This window comes from Drosophila miranda (genome assembly GCF_003369915.1).
Source record: "Drosophila miranda strain MSH22 chromosome Y unlocalized genomic scaffold, D.miranda_PacBio2.1 Contig_Y1_pilon, whole genome shotgun sequence".
Classification (NCBI taxonomy): domain Eukaryota; kingdom Metazoa; phylum Arthropoda; class Insecta; order Diptera; family Drosophilidae; genus Drosophila; species Drosophila miranda.
In genome coordinates, this window is record NW_022881603.1 from 8,552,850 (window position 1) to 8,566,086 (window position 13,237).

General features: G+C 47.5%; 1 protein-coding gene across 1 annotated transcript in view; it reads right to left on the minus strand.

Moving 5' to 3' along the window:
* The window catches only part of LOC117189681, a 96,370-nt gene that overhangs the window by 60,218 nt on the left and 22,915 nt on the right, over positions 1–13,237 (minus strand). The gene's annotated exons all lie outside the window — the stretch shown is intronic.

Consider the following 13,237-nt stretch of genomic DNA (forward strand, 5'->3'; position numbering starts at 1 on the left):
GCGCGAAGTGATAACACCCAAGCTTCACCCACTTGATAGCCGTCTGTTTATGATTTTCTTTGTTGTTGTTAGGTTGTTGTTAGTTTTGATGTCCCGAGAAGTAGTATGTCTCCTTTTTTGTCTACATTTGGTGGGCAAGGGGAACTACCCAGCCCTGGGGTCGACAGCTAGCCGGCATTGCCCTCTGGGAAACAAGCCAAGTGTAACAAATGGCGCCCAATTTATTTTCGAATTCGCATGCATCTGGACTGACGCAGGTTCGGGTGGTATTACAAGAAATGTCACTCGGGCTGGTAAAGGCAGATGAGGGGAATGAAAAAAAAAAATAAATTTAGTGGAGAAGAGGACAGCTCGCGAAGTGCAGTTTAGCTGTCCCGGCAGAAGTCGCTGCTGCAGGCTTAAGGTGAGCGTAAAGCTGGTCCTTAATGGCGCGGGGTGATTGATGCTAGGGATGGATAGACGGAGGCAGTCGACATTGCCCTCTGGGAAACAAGCCAAGTGTAACAAATGGCGCCCAATTTATTTTCGAATTCGCATGCATCTGGACTGACGCAGGTTCGGGTGGTATTACAAGAAATGTCACTCGGGCTGGTAAAGGCAGATGAGGGGAATGAAAAAAAAAAATAAATTTAGTGGAGAAGAGGACAGCTCGCGAAGTGCAGTTTAGCTGTCCCGGCAGAAGTCGCTGCTGCAGGCTTAAGGTGAGCGTAAAGCTGGTCCTTAATGGCGCGGGGTGATTGATGCTAGGGATGGATAGACGGAGGCAGTTAACGGATATATAAAATATGTGACAGGGACTTACGAATTACAGTTGAACATTTTGTCGCTATTCGATGTCGCAAGTGAACGTAAGTCACTGCCGTTCAACAAAAAAATGGACAGGGAGTTTGCGACGGACACATTGCCTGGTGGACTGTGATATCGAATAAGTCTGTGATGGAATGTGATATTGGAATAAGTTAGAGTAAGTCATGTAGGTAAATGTTCATTGTAGTTTCGCACCTGTTTGTTTAAAACAAAGCCGCTTTCGTGTTTTTGAACCTGTTGTCTGTCTGCCGAGAGGTGGTGAGGAGTAGGTGGCCCGGGAGTCGTAAAGACAACCCGCGATGCATCTGTTGTCATGGCAGATCGGGATGATGGATGACAGGAACAAATCACAAGCAAAGTGAGCTCATGCACCGTGAGGCTTCTCGTTTATCGGCCATCGCTTAGAGTGATGACTAGAGTAGATGACAGGCCACACAAAGGTGGTGTTCGTAATTGTAGGATATCCGTAGGGCGACTGTCAAGTGTAGCGCAGAAACTGGAGCGGTTACTGGTCCCGGCTAGTCACGTGTCCCCCTCTTAATGAATCTTGTAAGAAGAAGAAGAACTGTTAGGAATTTTTGTTGTTAGGTTTTGTGTTGTGTTGAATGTGTTTGAAGTTTGAGTGTCTTAGGTGTCGATCGAATATACATGTATGTTATTATTTATTTATTCAAATATTTAATTGCATATATCTCGTTAACGGCGCTGGTTGGCGCAATATTTATATCGGTATTTATTTATTTATTTATCGGAGTATTTATTGGTCCGAAGCGTGGTGTTATTTATTCTTACTAGTTATTTCTTTGGGTATTTATTTCTTTATTTATATATATTATCTTAGTTTAGGAGTTTCCCTTTTTTTTTGTAATATTGGTGTTGCTCGGTGCAGATGCCACAAGAAGGGGGTAGTCGACAGTATCATACGCGATCACGCGTAAACAAAACAGTGAACCAGATAGGAGAAGTGTCAGGGGCGATGTTTCATCAAGATCGGGAGGAACTTGGAGCTGTGGGTGGGTTGCCAAGAACACCGGTCCAGGCCAGGTCAGAAGAATGGCCAATGTCCGATCCTACACCCACGCTTGCTTCCGAACTGGCATCAGCAGTCAACCGCAGCGGGAGGAGGTTCACCACGAGCAGGAGTATCGAGGAGCAATCCCGAAAAGGAAGCCGTCAAGCACGACTGATGCGCCGATTCCGCCACCAAAACCATTTTTGGCTCGCTCGGGGCGAGGTGGTATTGGTCCTGAACCGTCTTCATCAGCAGCATCAACGGGGTGGGCATCAAGCGCGAAATTGGCGAAACCCGATAGCACTCAGACACTCGGGTCAGGGTCGTGGCGAGGGTAGGAGAGCTGGTGGGATTCCTCGAGAAGATCCGCATCCAAATCCCCCGGGTTATAGACCTTGGCCACGGTGGGGCCGAGTCGAAAAATGGGACGTGACGTTCGACGGAGACAGCAACAAAATGACAGTCGAGGATTTTGTGTTCCGAATTGAATTCCTACAAGCCCAATGCCGCTGTCCGTGGGATGAAGTTCTAAAGGGATTTCATCACCTGGTTACAGGAAACGCGCGGGAATGGTACTGGCAGTACATCCGTGATCATGGCGGTGGTGTTTGGCAGGAACTAAGGGGCGACTTAATTGCTCGTTTCCGAGGCACGGCGTCCGAGTTCGACCGCATGAGAGAACTGCGAGAAAGAATGCAGCGGTCAAACGAGAGTGTGGAAGACTTTTTCCATGTCATGAGAAAGCTCGCGTCGAGGTTGGAGATGCCACCACCTGAAAAGGAGATGGTAAAAATCGTCAAAAAGGCACTCACAGATGAGATAGCGAGTTTCGTCTACGGCTTACGGGTTTATTCCTTAGACCAACTGCGGGATGAGTGCGTGGAAATAGAGGCACATCTGAAGAGGAAGGCTCGATCTTCGTGGCGAGGAGCACCCAAAGCCACAAACTATGGTCGCGGGCCGAATGCGAACGTCAGCGAGGTCGCGCAGGATCGGTCGATTGGCGATGAAGAGGCAGAGGTCATTGAGGAAGCGCAAGTGACACAGCGTGTTCCACAGAAGTTGATTTGCTGGAACTGCGGGCAGACCGATCATGGCTTTAGAGACTGTATGGCATCGGAGATGCGAATTTTCTGCTACCGGTGTGGAAAGCCCGATGCATATTGTCCAACCTGTCCGAATTGCGCGGGAAACGTGAAGAGGGGTGCGATCCAAGCAGGCGAATCACGCTCACAGAAGGGGCCTGCGCAGAGAAAGTAGAAGAAAATAAAAATGAATTAGATAGACGTAAATTGCATGCTAGGTTAAGGAACTTATCATATGAAGAGCGCTTAAGAAATTATTTAGAAACCAGAAATAGAATATTTTCTGAACTACGAGTGGATGGTATGCGAGCACTGTCGGTGCGGGTGAGAAAGGCGAGATCCCGTTTTAAGCAAAGGCGAGCTATGAGGAGGCAGGTGATTGCTTCAGTAAAGCGTTGGTGCAAGAAAGACCCGAGAGTTTTCGCAGAAATCTCTATAATGGGCGAGTCCGTGCGAGGCCTGTTGGATTCAGGCGCTACACACAGCATGCTAGGGTATTATGGTCAGGAATTCCTGGAGAAGCTGGGCGTGGAGGCTCGTCGATATTCTTCTATAGTGAAGGTAGCGAATGGGGAAGATCGCGCAATCGTTGGCCGAGTGGAATTAACGGTGAAATACAAGGGAGAGGTAAAAAGATTAACGTTTTTCGTATGCCCTTTCTTGGAACAGGAAATTTACTTGGGGGTAGACTTTTGGCGGGTATTCTCATTGGCTCCTGAGGTGATGGGAGAAGGTCCAGTAGGGGCATCTCACAGATTAGTGGAAGAAGTGCTGGCTGATCAAGTCGCTCACTATGTGGAAGGCCCGGAGAAGGAGATAGTGCAGGAAAAATGGGAGTTGTCAGAAGAGCAAAGGGCAGCCTTGGATCAGGTGAAGGCAGAGTTTCTGACTTTCGAAGCCGTAGGCCTGGGGAGGACGTCGAGAGAGACTCACAAAATTCAGTTGGTGGAGAAGGTCGAGCCTGTGAAGGATCGACATTACCCGCTGTCGCCAGCGATGCAGGAAGTGGTGTGTGGTGAGGTGGACAAAATGTTGGCTTTGGGAGTCATCGAGTACAGTGATAGTCCGTGGAGCAACCGTACCACCGTGGTGCGAAGGCCGGGCAAAAATCGTTTCTGTCTCGATGCCCGAAAGCTCAACAAAGTAACCATCAAGGACGCTTACCCACTTCCTAGCATCGAGGGGATTTTGTCGCGTCTCGATCAGACGATATATATCTCCAGCGTCGACTTAAAATTCGCTTTTTGGCAAATCGAGCTGGACGAGCAGAGTCGACCATATACGGCGTTCACGGTGCCGGGACGGCCTCTGTACCAGTTCCGTATGATGCCCTTTGGCCTCTGCAACGCCGCACAACGCCTATGTAGACTGGTCGATAAGGTGATTCCGGTTGAGATGCGTTCAAACGTCTATGCGTATCTCGACGACTTGCTGATTATAGCTGAGGACTTCCAAACGCACGTGAAGATTCTGCGACAGGTTGCCGAGCGTCTACGAGAAGCAAATTTAACGATAGGGCTGAGCAAATCTCATTTTTGCTATAAAAACATTAAATACCTGGGATTTATAGTGGGAGGAGGAGCGCTGAAGATGGATCCGGATCGTGTGTCGGCCATTTTGCGCATTCCCGAGCCGCGATCTGTTCGAGAATTGCGTAGTTTCCTGGGAACTGCGGGCTGGTACCGGCGCTTTATGAAAAACTATGCTGAGATGGCCGGTCCGCTCACAGACGCCCTGAAAAAGTCGGGAAATGGAAAGTTTAAATTGACGGAGGAGGCAAAACGAGCCATGGGGGAGCTAAAAGCTGCACTCACCTCGGCACCAGTCCTGGTACACGCGGATTTCAAGCGGCACTTCTACATACAGTGCGACGCCTCACATTATGGAGTAGGAGCCGTACTCTTCCAAAGGGATGACGAGCAGAACGAGAGGCCCATAGCGTTTTTCTCTGCCAAACTGAATTGCCACCAAAAAAACTACTCGGTGACAGAGAAAGAGTGTCTGGCAGCCCTCATGGCGATCCTTAAGTTCCGTCCGTACGTAGAGCTTATGCCGTTTACAGTCATAACTGACCACGCCAGTCTCAAATGGCTCATGACCATGAAGAACCTGGATGGTCGCTTAGCTCGTTGGTCCCTTCAACTGCAGGCCTTCGATTTCGGCATAGAACACCGGAAAGGAGCGGACAATGTAGTGGCAGATACATTGTCACGCAGTATTGAAGAGCTGGAAGTGGATCCGAGTAGTATCCTGGGTTTTGAAACGGTGGAGTTTGAATCTGGAGAATATCAGGAGTTAAGGAAGGAAATAACAGAGAACCAAGACCGCTTACCTGATCTCCAGATTGTTGACGGCATGATATTCAAGCGCATGCGCTTTGAACGATTGGATGATCAACTGGAGGGCGCCGTCTGGATTGTGGGTTCCGAGTTCGCTGACGGCCGCGTTGATAGACAAAGCACATTTGGAAGAGAAGACAGCGCACGGAGGAATCGCGAAAACCTTGCACTTATTGCGTAGGCAGTTTTACTGGCCGAACATGGCGATAGAGGTGCGGGATTATATCCGACGGTGCACCGTGTGCAAGGAGTCGAAAGCGCCGAATTATCGGATGCAGGTCGGGATGGGGCAAGAAGTGGTCACTGAGCGCCCGTTCCAAAAACTTTATATTGATTTTTTGGGCGAATATCCGCGGTCAAAGAACGGTCAGGCGTGGATATTTATTGTAGTTGACCAGTTCTCTAAGTTCACATTCCGAAAGACCATGACCAAGGCCACAGCAAAGGAAGTTGTAAGATTCCTCGTTCACGAGGTGTTTTACAAGTTTGGAGTGCCGGAGATGATTCACTCGGACAATGGGGCTCAGTTCGTCTCGAAAACTTTTAAGGAGATGACCGATGCATTCGGAGTCACTCATATGAGGACGCCAGTGTATTCTCCGCAGAGTAACGCAGCCGAACGCGTGAATCGCACAGTACTCAGCGCGATTCGGGCGTATCTGGAAGACGATCACCGGGACTGGGCTGTGCATCTGCCGGAGATAGAACTGGCTATTAGGAACTCGGTTCACGAGGCAACAGGCGTAACACCATTCTTTGCAGTCTTCGGGCAGCAAATGTATTTGCATGGGTCATGCTACAAGCTGGCAAAGCGACTGCGGTCAATCGGCGAGCATGACATATCGCTGCTGGAGGGTCAGGACAAGCGACAACTCATCCAAGAGAGGATTCGCGCTAGTTTACATCAGGCATACGAGCGTAGTAGGGTAAGATACAACCAGCGAGCTCGGGTGTTTTACGCGAGGCCGGGACAAGAGGTATTCCGCCGAAATTTTGTCCTTAGTGACTTCGGAAAAGGCTTTAATGCCAAGTTCTCGCGCAAATTCATCCGATGCCGGGTAGTGAAGCCAGTAGGAGAGAACGCGTATGCTCTGGAGGACCTTAACGGCCGTCACATAGGAGTGTACCACGCCAAAGACCTGAGAATGTAGTGAGGTGTGGGTGTGGCCTACGTTGGGCGCGGCAGAAGAATGCAGGGCACGCCGGCGTGTGCTCAATAGTGTTCCGGAATCCGGTGGGCATGCCCGAGCGTATGTTGTCCCTCCTGGGACTGACGACATACTCGTGGTGGTGTTCCAGTCCCACCTGAACGATAGGTGGCCAGGGCTGAGGGCGAGGCGCCATCTAGCGGAAGTCCAGGGAGGCTCGATGGTGTATGGTGACATCGGGGGGAGCTGGAGCCGTTACTGGGGATATAAGGAAGAGAATAGGATTAGTTATATGTATTAGTAAGGGAAAAGGGGATAAAAAGGAGTGAAAATATTAGAAAACGTGGATTGGGTTATGGAAATCGTGGAGCGTGGACGGAGTAACGTCGAAATTTGAAATTTTGTGCTTAAAACAGAAAGTTTGAAGTGAGTACAGAAAAGGCGGGCGATAAAATAGGTTGTAATGCAGAAAATTTTACTAACAGCCGGCAAGGAATATAGCCACCAGAACCGGGCCAGAAGGTTTCCTGGAGAGGGACACTGGAGTTCGAGAAAGTCGACTGCAGAGAAGAAGACTGCCCAACGGAACCTGAGTGAGTTCGTTCCAGTTGCGCGTGTGTGAGCCAAGTAGCGCGGGACGTGTGAAGGGGGAGGGTGAAAGAGGACGATTTAGCTGCCAGGGCGATTCTAGCCACACCGCACGATCGTTGCATCGCCTTCCAGAGCGTGCCACACGTTTGGTCTCATTCACCAAGTAACAACCCCCGAAACCCTATTCACACACACACACACGCGCACACGTATACACGGACCTATATAAATTTAGGGCTGACCGGCCACGGCCAGCGAACGCCCACGTCGTTTGAACTTAAAGAAAAAAAACATAATCCGCACTCCAAACACCGTTCCACATTAAATGTTATTTTGTTCCGTGTGTTGTCCTTTATTTAGTAATTAGTATTAGCTTAAACCGTTTAACGTAAAATCTTGGCCATTGAAAAAAAATATGTAAAAACACCAACACCTTTCACGAACCTAAATCTGCGATCAGCTGTTCAGTGCCAGAAGATTAACCCTTAGTGGGTGACGCGGGGGTCCCATCAGTCCACCGTATTTGGTCGAGCGATTTGTGGAAAAATATTGTTTATTGTTTATGTCCCGGGGACCCTTAACAAGAGCTCTTGGTAGGTTAAGTCTCCGTAGGGGCCCAAATTAAATTAACTCCCGTAAAACTGGATCCACTCATCTACACATATTCCATTACGTATGGGTGGGGGTATCCCTGTTGGTTGAACGAAATTTCAGCAGTTATTTCCTTGTTTGCCTTTGTGTCGAACGTTTTGGTGTTTCTTAGTGGTTAGTGATAATTTTGAGTATAGCTATTTATTAATGAGAAAGATGAAATTGTCAATTTACGATTATTAAAGCTTGGATATATATTGAAGCATGATGCATTAAATTTAAAATAGAGGGAGGACGCGTGGCGTAAGCCATGGATTAGGCCAGCCGTTACCGTTCCAGCAGAGGGTGGCCAAAATGAACGTTGTGTTTGGTCACAGGTAGGGCGGGCGCGCGAAGTGATAACACCCAAGCTTCACCCACTTGATAGCCGTCTGTTTATGATTTTCTTTGTTGTTGTTAGGTTGTTGTTAGTTTTGATGTCCCGAGAAGTAGTATGTCTCCTTTTTTGTCTACATTTGGTGGGCAAGGGGAACTACCCAGCCCTGGGGTCGACAGCTAGCCGGCATTGCCCTCTGGGAAACAAGCCAAGTGTAACATATTTCAAGACGTTCGCTGATAGTTTTAATCAAAAAGACATCTTCCGAAGCTTCTGGGGGTGCCTCACACGCCTACGAAGACGGCGCGAAGAAATTCCCAAAGCTTCATCAATTAAGTCGAAAAACCTGGAATTTACTGCATGGCGTTCCGGAATAACTCTTAAAACGGCTCTTGGAACTCCGTCTGGACCCTGAGAAGCATGGCAAGCATAGGAAAGACAAGGATGGCCACGGAGAAGGCGACGGGAGTTAAAATTCGCATGGAAACGCTGAAAAAAAGGGAAGGAGAAGCTAAATCCGCCATGCGGGTAGGAGTAAAGATGGCGGCAAAAACGGCTCCGCAGCTTTTGGCTTCTAAACTGCTGTGCAAGAAACCAAACTTGTCGACGAACGTGTCGACAAACATGTCCACGAACACGACAACAAGCATGACATCAAACATTTCTACGACGAAAGAGAGTGAGAAGACTGACGCGGTTTGTGTGGCTTCCGTGAGTACGAAAAACGGAAGTAACCGCAAAATCATCGTTAACAAGTATTATGAGGGGCATAAAGGCCCATACATTGTTTGTATCGACAAAATGAGTGCGAATAATGCCAGAATTGATCTATCCGATCTACTGCTGAAACAGGGCATTAGCGATATCGAGGAGGTTGCTAGAATGGGCTATGGCAGGTGCAAGATTGTGTGCGGGTCGGCGGAGTGTGCAAACGGGCTAGTGGAAAACAGTGTTTTCGCTGCTCAAGGGTACTCAACCCGAATCTTTAGGCACTTCGTCCAAAAAGCAGGGTTAATTTTTGGGATCCCCGGGCACTACTCGGAGGAACAGCTAGCGGAGCTTGTAACCTCGGATATCCCAATTGAGGAGATAGTTCGGATTACGCGAAGGGATAGAGCATCGGGGAACGTGTACCTACTGGCAGGGTGAAACTCTGGTTCAGAGGAGAGCAGTTACCAACCAAAATCAATTTTCTATATTCTAAAGTAGAAGTGAAACCTTTTGTTCAGCTTATTCAATGTTTTAGGTGTTTTAGGTTTGGCCATCTGGCGCAACATTGCAAGAGTGGAGCGAAATGTTTCAAATGCGGACAAGATCACAGCAAAGATATTATCTGCTCAGGGCTGGTCTGTTCTAACTGCAAGGGGGAACATGCTGCCACCCACCCGCAGTGTGAGGCCAGGAAAAAAGCGTACGCCATTCAAAAGTGCATGACACTGGAAAACCTAACTAGAGCTGAGGTCAAGGCTAGATATCCGATCCTTTTTGATAGAACTTCCCCCAACCTAAGGGATCAAGGGGAATTTCCTAGACCCAGTTGGCAATCTAACCGCTCCCCTGAATTCTTAAATAACAGCTTAGAGTCCGCCAGGGAAATTCATTCTGTCACCTCTTTCGCGGAAGTGACCAAATCCAATAGGGTTGCCGCCCGGAACGCAGAGGCGGCCAAGGCAGCAGCCAACATGGCAGAGTGGAAGAACTCAATAAACTCAGACTACGTCCAAATGAGCGAGAAATTTGTGAGATCTTCATCCGTGGCATCTTCTCTGGCCCAGGATAAGCTAAACGCACTAGGAGCCAAACTCACAGCGTTCCTGATTGATCCAAACAACATCATTAAAGGGGATTCTTTAGCGAATAAATTTATTAAGGAAATTAGAGAATTTGTCAATGCTTCCAACGCAGAACTAGATAGGCGTCAGATTGCCCAAGGGATGGCAGTTGGTTCTCAAAACATCCAACAATGAAGATTCTTCAGCTAAATATTCAAAGTCTGACACACAACAACAACAAACAGCTCCTCTCAATGTTCCTAGACAAGAACGCAATAGATATTGCCATCCTCTCAGAGATTTGGGTGTTGAACAACGCGGACTGCAGCATTTTAGACTATAACTTTTTCTGCAGGCACAGAGAGGACGGCTACGGCGGGGTTGGCATCTACGTCAGGAAAAACATTCAATTCAGCATTTTAAAAATAGAGAACGACTTGGAAATTTTAGGAATAAAAACATTAAACCTCAAGAGCAATTTCAATATTTTTAGCATATATGCACCGCCATCAACAACAGTTTCACAGTTTAAATCGGGCACAAAAAAGTTTTTCGAATTCGCGGCTTCGCTTGACATACCCTCAATAGTGGGCGGGGACTTCAACGCTAGGTCTTCTATCTGGGGAAGTCCGATCTGTGATCGCAAGGGTCGCAGCATTGAGAATTCCACCCGAAGGCCGGATTTATCTGCCTAAACGACGGTTCGCCAACCTTCTCCAGGAGCCCATCTCAATTCTCCGTTCTTGACCTTTCTTTTTCGAACTACAGAAATGGAACTATTAACTGGCAAGTCCTCAAAACAAAAATTACGAACAGCAACCACTTCCCAATTGTATTATCAGTGCAAGGCCTAAATGCCCCCCTCCAAGGCAAGAAGATCCTTCACAACAGAATAGCCCGGATTCTGGGTGCAAGTGATTTCTCAAATCTGGAGGAGCTCAATGAAAAAGTGAAATCCCTGACCTTAAAAATCACGGTCACTTTCCCAAGCAAGAACAAGTACGTTCCTAAGAAATGGTGGAACGAGGAAACGGAAAAACTTTTTCGCGTGAGAAACGCTTGCAGGCAAAAATTCTACCTCACCAAAAAATTGGCTGATGCCAGAGCAACCTTAGAAGCTGACAAAAATCTACAAAATCACGTAAAAAATCTTAGAAAGCGCAACTTTTCCAAGTTTATAGAAGAGGTCTCCTCATCGCCCTCTATGTGGAGCAGGGTGAAGAACATCAAAAAATACGGTCAAATCAAAAATGTAGGGAACAAATGGACGAACGAAGATGACAAAAACTTTCTCAATATGGTTAAAGTAACCCCATCCACGTCAAACAGTAGGCCCCCTAAGAAAATTTCTGCCCCTTTGTTAGGACCAGACGACCCGGAACCCCTGGAACTGGAAGAATTCCTGGCCTTCCTAAAAACCAGGAACCCCAATTCGGCTAGAGGCCCTGATGGCATCTCGTTCAGGATGCTTCAAAAGCTACCAAGTGGGAAAAAACAAGACATTTTTGAAATTATAAATAAAGTATGGCTGAGTGGCGTCATCCCTGAAGTCTGGCGCAGGATAAAAGTGGTACCCATCCCCAAGAAGAATGCAGACCCTACTTCCTTCCAAAACCATAGGCCGATTTGTTTGATTAACACGCTGTTTAAATCCTTAGAGGGGTTGATAAAGTTGAAGTTGGACGAGCACATAGCAAACTGTGACCACGGCTCTTTGCATCAACGACCTTATCAACAAAGTTCTGGCGCTGAAGGCGAGGGGTTGTCAGGTTGTCGCAGCTTGCCTAGATTTACAAAGAGCGTTCGACTGCGTAAGAGTGGACACACTCGAGCACAGGATGAGGGATATGCGGTTCAATACAAGCCTCACGGCTTGGATCTCCAGCTTCCTTAACAGACGAATTCTCATAAAGGGCAAAAGCGAGGTAGAGGTGAACAGAGGTGTTAGCCAGGGTAGCTGTCTCAGCCCAACCCTTTTTAACCTTTACACAGCCGAACTACATGATATTAACAGTCATAACTGCTTACTGTTTCAGTATGCTGATGACTTTTTCATAGTTTGTTTTCATAAAGACGTATCCATTGCGAAAGGTGTGCTGGAAGACAGTATAGATAAGTTCGAAGAAAAATGCAATAGGCTAAACCTGTCATTCAATCCGGTGAAGTCTAAAGTGATTTACTTCAACAATCGTAGAGCTGCGCTAAATATCTCGCATCAAGGAGTTGAGATCAGACAAGTAGAGCAGATCAAATCCCTAGGCAGGACTATCTCAGCAAACAACTCAGCCTCTGGTCCGCCAGCCACATTGATCTGGCCATCTCGGAATCGAACAGAAACTGTGCATTTCTCAGATTACTCAGTGGGTGTCACTATGGTATCAGCCCCAAAAGAGGGCTTATATTTTACAAGGCATTTGTCAGAAGTAGGCTAGAGTACGCGTGCTCATCATTCTGCAACCTGTCCAAATCTGCCTTGGCCAAAATCAAATCCCACTGCAACCATCACCTCAGAAAGTCGCTGGGTCTGATAATCTGCACTCCCGTTCCTATCATATATCACATGGCAGGAGAACTTCCCCCGGACTACAGGATGAGATTCCTGGCGGCGAAAGAGTTGGTTAAGGTGTTTGCATTTAATCTCCCAGCAAGTGAAACAGTGTCAGCAAATAGGGATTTAAACACGGGCTACGCTAAGGCATATCGGGAGTTTGGCAGCATAATAGATAGAGTTGAGGTTTTCGAGAACACAGCTTCATTTTGCACTAAAATTAGCTCCGACTTAGAATTTTTCAAGGGTTCTGCACCCAACAAGCACGCTATAGACCAGGCAGGTATCATGCTGCTCCACGGGGAAAAGAAGGATCAGCTGACAAAGGGTGGTTTTGAAATCTATTACACGGATGGGTCAGATGGGCATTCCAGCGCCGCTTTCCTGCACGATAGGACAGGTTTTTTAGATAGCTATTACACGCACAAAACCCTTTCCTCGTTGTCCGCCGAGCTCCTTGCTATCGAGAAGGCATTAGACCATGCTATTTTGTACAATTTTCCTCGTGTCGCGCTCCTGACAGACAGCAGAAACGGGGCCCTCATTCTGGCGAAGAACATTCAGGATAACTCTATCGCCTACAAAATCAGAGAAAAGATCCAACAAAATCCACATCTAAGAACTGTAGAGGTTCACTACATTCCCGGACACGCTAACATCCCTCAGAACACTTCAGTTGACGCAGCAGCCAAAGAAGCCCACAGACGAGGAAAATACACAGTGGTTAAATGGAACCTTAAAGACGCTATGTGCGAAATACACAGAATCTTAAAAGCAGAATGGGAGAGAGAATACGCCGAGTTTGCTAGTATCAAGCACCGAGGTTACTGCTCGCTTTTCCCCTCAACATCATCCAAACCGTGGTTCCTAAATAAAACTAAGCTTAAAGCCATTGACGCTAAAAGAATCAACAGACTGCTTAGTGGTAACGCATTCGATAGGCACACTCTCGCCAAAATGCATGTAGT